The sequence below is a fragment of the Triticum dicoccoides genome, chromosome 7B, assembly GCF_002162155.2.
Source record: "Triticum dicoccoides isolate Atlit2015 ecotype Zavitan chromosome 7B, WEW_v2.0, whole genome shotgun sequence".
Lineage (NCBI taxonomy): Eukaryota > Viridiplantae > Streptophyta > Magnoliopsida > Poales > Poaceae > Triticum > Triticum dicoccoides.
Genome location: NC_041393.1, coordinates 757,035,030 through 757,045,230, shown reverse-complemented (window position 1 = coordinate 757,045,230; position 10,201 = coordinate 757,035,030).

Sequence of the window (10,201 nt, the reverse complement as noted above, 5' to 3'; positions counted from 1 at the left end):
GTGTTGCTTTAGGATCTGTGCAACCCTGTTTTTTTTTTTTTTTTGAGAAATCTCGCCTGCTTTATTTATTCAGAAGCAATTGTCATAGGTACAAGATTGGGGTCATGGGGATTGCCCAACCAAACATGTCTACCTATATGTAGGTTACAAGCAAACATGGCGAGATGGTGAGCTTCAAAATTGAAGTTCCTACGCTCGAAAACAAAAGAGCAAGTAATAAAACTATTACAATGGTTCATTATTTCATGTACCAACGCAGCATTGGGGCCTCCTGTTCCCCTATTGATATCATTGACCGCCTCTTGGCAATCCGATGCCATGCAAATTCTCTGCTGTCCTAGGTCATCCGCCAAAGCAAGAGCCTCACGGCATGCATATGTCTCCAAGGTTAAGGGGTCCGTGATCCCATGGTAAACCATTGCCGAAGAGCCCAAATAGTGCCCCTCATGGTCGCGACAAAGGGCAGCAACTTCGCCTCCTCTCCATGATCGTACCACAGCCCCATCAACATTAATCTTCGCGATGCCACTTGGTGGAGGAAGCCACCTGTTCGGTTGTGGTGGTGCAGCAACAGTGCGCTCATCCACTCGACCAGCAACATTGTGTTCCAACTCGTCAATGTAAGTATTGATAAAGGACGCCGTATGTTGGGGACTCTGAAATATGGATTCATAAATAGCCTTCCTCCTAGCATACCATATTGACCATAGCGTGATGACCATCCTTGTGAAACTAGCATGGTCCAGTTTCTCATTAAGATCAAATAACCAAATTCTTGCGTTGGATTCCTCGTTCTCAGCCATGAGAGACACCAAATTTTCGTCCGACAGCGCCCACACGCACCGGGACATCGTGCATGCTACCAATGCATGTCTCCATGAGTCCTCACATCCACAAAGCGGGCACACATCTCTGTCTGACATATTTCTTCTCTTCAAGACATCAGTTGTGGGGAGTGAGTGATGAGCTAGCCTCCAAAGAAAGATCCTCACCTTCGACGGGATTTTAAGTCTCCACAAGGATGTCCAAGCTTTTTTGTCTTTCTTGGTGTGAGATGATCCGCTACTTCCGTTCAGCCACTCCTCCCTATGCATTTTTGTCTTAAGCAAAAACTTAAAAGCCGAACTAACACTGAAATTGCCTTTCTTGTCCGGGTACCATGCCCAAAAGTCCTCAACATTGCGGGTACAAACTGGAATTTTCAAGATAGCATCAACATCTATGGGCAAGAACACTGACCGGACTATAATCTCGTTCCAGGAGGCTGTTGTTGGGGAACGTTGAAGAAAATTAAAAATTTTCCTACGGTTTCACCAAGATCCATCTATGAGTTCATCTAGCAACGAGTCATTGGAGAGTGATTGCATCTACATACCACTTGTAGATCGCGTGCGGAAGCGTTCAATGGAACGGGGATGATGGAGTCGTACTCGCCGTGATTCAGATCACCGATGACCTAGTGCTGAACGGACAGCACCTCCGCGTTCAACACACGTACGGAGCGGATGACGTCTCCTCCTTCTTGATCCAGCAAGGGGGAAGGAGAGGTTGATGATGATCCAGCAGCACGACGGCGTGGTGGTGGATGCAGCAGAACTCCGGCACGGCTTTGCTAAGCGACTACGGGAGGAGGAGGAGGTGTAGCAGGAAGGGGAGGCGCCAAGGGCTTCAGGGTGCGGCCACCCCTCCCTCCCCTCCCTTTATATAGGTGCAAGAGAGGGGGGGAGGGCGCAGCCTTGCCCCTTCCTCCAAGGAAGGGATGCGGCCAAGTGGGGGGGAGGAGTCCATCCTCCCCAAGGCACCTCAGAGGTGCCTTCCCCTCTTTGGACTGTCCCCTCCTCTTATCTCTAGGCGCATGGGCCTTTTGGGGCTGGTGCCCTTGGCCCATATAGGCCAAGGCGCACCCCCTACAGCCCATGTGCCCCCCCGGGGCAGGTGGACCCCCGGACCCCTTTCGGCACTCCCGGTACAATACCGATAAAGTGCGAAACTTTTCCGGCGACCAAAATAAGACTTCCTATATATAAATCTTTACCTCCGGACCATTCTGGAACTCCTCGTGACGTTCGGGATCTCATCCGGGACTCCGAACAACATTCGGTTTGCTGCATACTCATATTCATACAACCCTAGCGTCACTGAACCTTAAGTGTGTAGACCCTACGGGTTCGGGAGACATGCAGACATGACCGAGACGGCTCTCGGGCAATAACCAACAGCGGGATCTGGATACCCATGTTGGCTCCCACATGCTCCTCGATGATATCATCGGATGAACCACGATGTCGAGGATTCAATCAACCCCGTATACAATTCCCTTTGTCAATCGGTATTTTACTTGCCCGAGATTCGATCGTCGGTATCCCAATACCTCATTCAATCTCGTTGCCGGCAAGTCACTTTACTCGTACCGTAATGCATGATCCCATGACCAAACACTTGGTCACTTTGAGCTCATTATGATGATGCACTACCGAGTGGGCCCAGTGATACCTCTCCGTCATACGGAGTGACAAATCCCAGTCTCGATCCGTGTCAACCCAACAGACACTTTCGGAGATACCTGTAATGCACCTTTATAGTCACCCAGTTACGTTGTGACGTTTGGTACACCCAAAGCACTCCTACGGTATCCGGGAGTTACACGATCTCATGGTCTAAGGAAGAGATACTTGACATTGGAAAAGCTCTAGCAAAACGAACTACACGATCTTGTGCTATGCTTAGGATTGGGTCTTGTCCATCACATCATTCTCCTAATGATGTGATCCCGTTATCAACGACATCCAATGTCCATAGTCAGGAAACCATGACTATCTGTTGATCAACGAGCTAGTCAACTAGAGGCTCACTAGGGACATATTGTGGTCTATGTATTCACACATGTATTACGATTTCTGGATAATACAATTATAGCATGAATAAAAGACAATTATCATGAACAAGGAAATATAATAATAATACTTTTATTATTGCCTCTAGGGCATATTTCTAACAGTCTCCCACTTGCACTAGAGTCAATAATCTAGTTACATTGTGATGAATCGAACACCCACAGAGTTCTGGTGTTGATCATGTTTTGCTCGCGAAAGAGGTTTAGTCAACAGATCTGCGACATTCAGATCCGTATGCACTTTGCAAATTTCTATGTCCCCATCTTGAACATTTTCACGAATGGAGTTGAAGCGACGCTTGATGTGCCTGGTCTTCTTGTGAAACCTGGGCTCCTTGGCAAGTGCAATAGCTCCAGTGTTGTCACAGAAGAGTTTGATCGGCTCCGACGCATTGGGTATGACTCCTAGGTCGGTGATGAACTCCTTCACCCAAATGTCTTCATGTGCTGCCTCCGAGGCTGCCATGTACTCCGCTTCACATGTAGATCCTGCCACGACGCTCTGCTTGCAGCTGCACCAGCTTACTGCTCCACCATTCAACATATACACGTATCTGGTTTGTGACTTTGAGTCATCCAGATCTGTGTCGAAGCTAGCGTCGACGTAACCCTTTACGACGAGCTCTTCGTCACCTCCATAAACGAGAAACATGTCCTTTGTCCTTTTCAGGTGCTTCAGGATATTCTTGACCGCTGTCCAGTGTTCCTTGCCGGGATTACTTTGGTACCTTCCTACCAAACTTACGACAAGGTTTACATCAGGTCTGGTACACAGCATGGCATACATAATAGATCCTATGGCTGAGGCATAGGGGATGACACTCATCTCTTCTTTATCTTTTGCCGTGGTCGGGCATTGAGTCGAGCTCAATTTCACACCTTGCAATACAGGCAAGAACCCTTTCTTGGACTGATCCATTTTGAACTTCTTCAAAATCTTATCAAGGTATGTGCTTTGTGAAAGACCTATGAGGCGTCACGATCTATCCCTATAGATTTTGATGCCTAATATGTAAGCAGCTTCTCCAAGGTCCTTCATTGAAAAACTCTTATTCAAGTAGGCCTTAATGCTGTCCAAAAGTTCTATATCATTTCCCATCAAAAGTATGTCATCTACATATAATATGAGAAATGCTACAGAGCTCCCACTCACTTTCTTGTAAACGCAGGCTTCTCCATAAGTCTGCATAAACCCAAACGCTTTGATCATCTCATCAAAGCGAATGTTCCAACTCCGAGATGCTTGCACCAGCCCATAAATGGATCGCTGGAGCTTGCATACCTTGTTAGCATTCTTAGGATCGACAAAACCTTCCGGATGCATCATATACAGCTCTTCCTTAAGGTAACCGTTAAGGAATGCCGTTTTGACGTCCATCTGCCATATCTCATAATCATAGTATGCGGCAATTGCTAACATGATTCGGACGGACTTAAGCTTCGCTACGGGAGAGAAAGTCTCATCGTAGTCAATCCCTTGAACTTGTCGATAACCCTTAGCGACAAGTCGAGCTTTATAGATGGTAACATTACCATCCGCGTCCGTCTTCTTCTTAAAGATCCATTTGTTTTCTATCGCTCGCCGATCATCGGGCAAGTCTGTCAAAGTCCATACTTTGTTTTCATACATGGATCCTATCTCGGATTGCATGGCTTCAAGCCATTTGTTGGAATCTGGGCCCGCCATCGCTTCTTCATAGTTCGAAGGTTCACCGTTGTCTAACAACATGATTTCCAGGACAGGGTTGTCGTACCACTCTGGTGCGGAACGTGTCCTAGTGGACCTACGAAGTTCAGTAGCAACCTGATCCAAAGTACCTTGATCATCATCATTAATTTCCTCTCCAGTCGGTGTAGGCACCACAGGAACATTTTCCTGAGCTGCACTACTTTCCGGTTCAAGAGGTAGTACTTCATCGAGTTCTACTTTCCTCCCACTTACTCCTTTCGAGAGAAACTCTTTTTCCAGAAAGGATCCGTTCTTGGAAACAAAGATCTTGCCTTCGGATCTAAGGTAGAAGGTATACCCAATGGTTTCCTTAGGGTATCCTATGAAGACGCATTTTTCCGACTTGGGTTCGAGCTTTTCAGGTTGAAGTTTCTTGACATAAGCATCGCATCCCCAAACTTTTAGAAACGACAGCTTAGGTTTCTTCCCAAACCATAATTCATACGGTGTCGTATCAACGGATTTAGACGGTGCCCTATTTAAAGTGAATGTAGTTGTCTCTAGAGCGTATCCCCAAAATGATAGCGGTAAGTCAGTAAGAGACATCATAGATCGCACCATATCTAATAGAGTGCGATTACGATGTTCGGACACATCATTACGCTGAGGTGTTCCAGGCGGCGTGAGTTGTGAAACGATTCCACATTTCCTCAAGTGTGTACCAAATTCGTGACTAATATTCTCCTCCACGATCTGATCGCAAGAATTTTATCTTTCGGTCACGTTGATTCTCTACTTCATTCTGAAATTCCTTGAACTTTTCAAAGGTCTCAGACTTGTGTTTCATCAAGTAGACATACCCATATCTACTCAAGTCATCAGTGAGAGTGAGAACATAACGATATCCTCCGCGAGCCTCAACACTCATTGGACCGCACACATTGGTATGTATGATTTCCAATAAGTTGGTTGCTCGCTCCATTGTTCCGGAGAACGGAGTCTTGGTCATCTTGCCCATGAGGCATGGTTCGCATGTGTCAAATGATTCATAATCAAGAGACTCTAAAAGTCCATCAGCATGGAGCTTCTTCATGCGCTTGACACTAATGTGACCAAGGCGGCAGTGCCACAAGTATGTGGGACTATCGTTATCAACTTTACATCTTTTGGTATTCACACTATGAACATGTGTAACATTACGTTCGAGATTCATTAAGAATAAACCATTGACCATTGGAGCATGACCATAAAACATTTCTCTCATATAAATAGAACAACCATTATTCTCGGATTTAAATGAGTAGCCATCTCGTATTAAACGAGATCCTGATACAATGTTCATGCTCAAACTTGGCATTAAATAACAATTATTGAGGTTTAAAACTAATCCCGTAGGTAAATGTAGAGGTAGCGCGCCGACGGCGATCACACCGACCTTGGAACCATTCCCGACGCGCATCGTCACCTCGTCCTTCGCCAGTCTCCGTTTATTCCGCAGCTCCTGCTGTGAGTTACATATATGAGCAACGGCACCGGTATCAAATACCCAGGAGTTACTACGAGTACTGGTAAGGTACACATCAATTACATGTATATCAAATATACCTTTAGTGTTGCCGGCCTTCTTTTCTGCTAAGTATTTGGGGCAGTTCCGCTTCCAGTGACCCTTCCCTTTGCAATAAAAGCACTCAGTCTCAGGCTTGGGTCCATTCTTTGACTTCTTCCCGGCAACTGGCTTACCGGGCGCGGCAACATCCTTGCCGTCCTTCTTGAAGTTCTTCTTTCCCTTGCCCTTCTTGAACTTAGTGGTTCTATTGACCATCAACACTTGATGCTCTTTCTTGATTTCTACCTCTGCTGACTTCAGCATTGAAAATACTTCAGGAATAGTTTTCACCATCCCCTGCATATTGTAGTTCATCACAAAGCTCTTGTAGCTTGGTGGGAGCGACTGAAGGATTCTGTCAATGACCGCCTCGTCCGGGAGGTTGATGTCCAGCTGTGACAGGCGGTTGTGCAACCCAGACATTTTGAGTATGTGCTCACTAACAGAACTATTTTCCTCCATCTTACAACTGTAGAACTTGTCGGAGATTTCATATCTCTCGACCCGGGCATGAGCTTGGAAAACTAGTTTCAGCTCCTCGAACATCTCATATGCTCCGTGTCGCTCAAAACACTTTTGGAGCCCCGGTTCTAAGCTGTAAAGCATGCCGCACTGAACGAGGGAGTAATCATCAGCACGAGACTGCCAAGCGTTCATAACGTCTTGGTTCTCTGGGATGGGTGCATCACCTAGCGGTGCTTCTTGGACATATTGTTTCTTGGCAGCTATGAGGATGATCCTCAGGTTCCGGACCCAGTCCGAATAGTTGCTGCCATCATCTTTTAGCTTGGTTTTCTCTAGGAACGCGTTGAAGTTCATGGTGACATTAGCATTGGCCATTTGATCTACAAGACATTTTGCAAAGATTTTAGACTATTATTCATGATAATAAAGTTCATCTAATCAAATTATTTAATGAACTCCCACTCAGATTTGACATCCCTCTAGTCATCTAAGTGATACATGATCCGAGTCGACTAGGCCGTGTCCGATCATCATGTGAGACGGACTAGTCATCGTCGGTGAACATCTCCATGTTGATCGTATCTTCCATACGACTCATGTTCGACCTTTCGGTCTCTTGTGTTCTGAGGCCATGTCTGTACATGCTAGGCTCGTCAAGTTAACCTAAGTGTATTGCATGTGTAAAACTGTCTTACACCCGTTGTATGTGAACGTAAGGATCTATCACACCCGATCATCACGTGGTGCTTCGAAACGACGAACTTTAGCAACGGTGCACAGTTAGGGAGAACACTTTCTTGAAATTGTTATGAGGGATCATCTTATTTACTACCGTCATTCTAAGTAAACAAGATGCATAAACATAATAAACATCACATGCAATTATATATAGTAGTGACATGATATGGCCAATATCATATAGCTCCTTTGATCTCCATCTTCGGGGCTCCATGATCATCCTGTCACCGGCATGACACCAGGATCTCCATCATCATGATCTCCATCATCGTGTCTTCATGAAGTTGTCACGCCAACGACTACTTCTACTTCTATGGCTAACGCGTTTAGCAAAAATGTAAAGTAATTTACATGGCGTTCTTCAATGACACGCAGGTCATACAAAAAATAAAGACAACTCCTATGGCTCCTGCCGGTTGTCATACTCATCGACATGCAAGTCGTGATTCCTATTACAAGAACATGATCTCATACATCACATATCATTCATCATTCATCACAACTTTGGCCATATCATATCACAAAACACTTGCTGCAGAAACAAGTTAGACGTCCTCTAATTGTTGTTGCAAGTTTTACGTGGCTGCAATAGGGTTCTAGCAAGAACGTTTTGTTACCTACGTGAAAGCCACAACGTGATTTGTCAACTTATATTTACCCTTCATAAGGACCCTTTTCATCGAATCCGCTCCAACTAAAGTGGGAGAGACAGACACCCGCTAGCCACCTTATGCAACTAGTGCATGTCAGTCGGTGGAACCAGTCTCACGTAAGCGTACGTGTAAGGTCGGTCCGGGCCGCTTCATCCCACAATACCGCTGAAGCAAGATAAGACTAGTAGCGGCAAGAAAGTTGACAACATCTACGCCCACAACAAATTGTGTTCTACTCGTGCAATAGAGAACTACGCATAGACCTAGCTCTGATACCACTGTTGGGGAACGTTGCAGAAAATTAAAATTTTTCCTACGGTTTCACCAAGATCCATCTATGAGTTCATCTAGCAACGGGTCATGGGAGAGTGATTGCATCTACATACCACTTGTAGATCGCGTGCGGAAGCGTTCAATGGAACGGGGATGATGGAGTCGTACTCGCCGTGATTCAGATCACCGATGACCTAGTGCTGAACGGACAGCACCTCCGCGTTCAACACACGTACGGAGCGGATGACGTCTCCTCCTTCTTGATCCAGCAAGGGGGAAGGAGAGGTTGATGATGATCCAGCAGCACGACGGCGTGGTGGTGGATGCAGCAGAACTCTGGCAGGGCTTCGCTAAGCGACTACGGGAGGAGGAGGAGGTGTAGCAGGAAGGGGAGGCGCCAAGGGCTTCAGGGTGCGGCCACCCCTCCCTCCCCTCCCTTTATATAGGTGCAAGAGAGGGGGGGAGGGCGCAGCCTTGCCCCTTCCTCCAAGGAAGGGGTGCGGCCAAGTGGGGGGGAGGAGTCCATCCTCCCCAAGGCACCTCGGAGGTGCCTTCCCCTCTTTGGACTCTCCCCTCCTCTTATCTCTAGGCACATGGGCCTTTTGGGGCTGGTGCCCTTGGCCCATATAGGCCAAGGCGCACCCCCTACAGCCCATGTGCCCCCCCGGGGCAGGTGGACCCCCCCGGTGGACCCCCGGACCCCTTTCGGCACTCCCGGTACAATACCGGTAAAGTGCGAAACTTTTCCGGCGACCAAAATAAGACTTCCTATATATAAATCTTTACCTCCGGACCATTCCGGAACTCCTGTGACGTTCGGGATCTCATCTTGGACTCCGAACAACATTCGGTTTGCTGCATACTCATATTCATACAACCCTAGCATCACCGAACCTTAAGTGTGTAGACCCTACGGGTTCGGGAGACATGCAGACATGACCGAGACGGCTCTCGGGCAATAACCAACAGCGGGATCTGGATACCCATGTTGGCTCCCACATGCTCCTCGATGATATCATCGGATGAACCACGATGTCGAGGATTCAATCAACCCCGTATACAATTCCCTTTGTCAATCGGTATTTTACTTGCCCGAGATTCGATCGTCGGTATCCCAATACCTCGTTCAATCTCGTTGCCGGCAAGTCACTTTACTCGTACCGTAATGCATGATCCCCTGACCAAACACTTGGTCACTTTGAGCTCATTATGATGATGCACTACCGAGTGGGCCCAGTGATACCTCTCCGTCATACGGAGTGACAAATCCCAGTCTCGATCCGTGTCAACCCAACAGACACTTTCGGAGATACCTGTAATGCACCTTTATAGTCACCCAGTTATGTTGTGACGTTTGGTACACCCAAAGCACTCCTACGGTATCCGGGAGTTACACGATCTCATGGTCTAAGGAAGAGATACTTGACATTGGAAAAGCTCTAGCAAAACGAACTACACGATCTTGTGCTATGCTTAGGATTGGGTCTTGTCCATCACATCATTCTCCTAATGATGTGATCCCGTTATCAACGACATCCAATGTCCATAGTCAGGAAACCATGACTATCTGTTGATCAACGAGCTAGTCAACTAGAGGCTCACTAGGGACATATTGTGGTCTATGTATTCACACGTGTATTACGATTTCCGGATAATACAATTATAGCATGAATAAAAGACAATTATCATGAACAAGGAAATATAATAATAATACTTTTATTATTGCCTCTAGGGCATATTTCCAACAGCTGTCGCCGGGGAGAGCAACTCCGAAACATACCTAGGAGGATGAGCAACCAGTGACGTGATGAGCCATGGCGTCATCTCCTTCGGTATCCAGTTCTCGCTCCATATCTCCGTAGTTTGACCATTGCCAATCCGTCGAATGAGCCCCTGTTTCAACA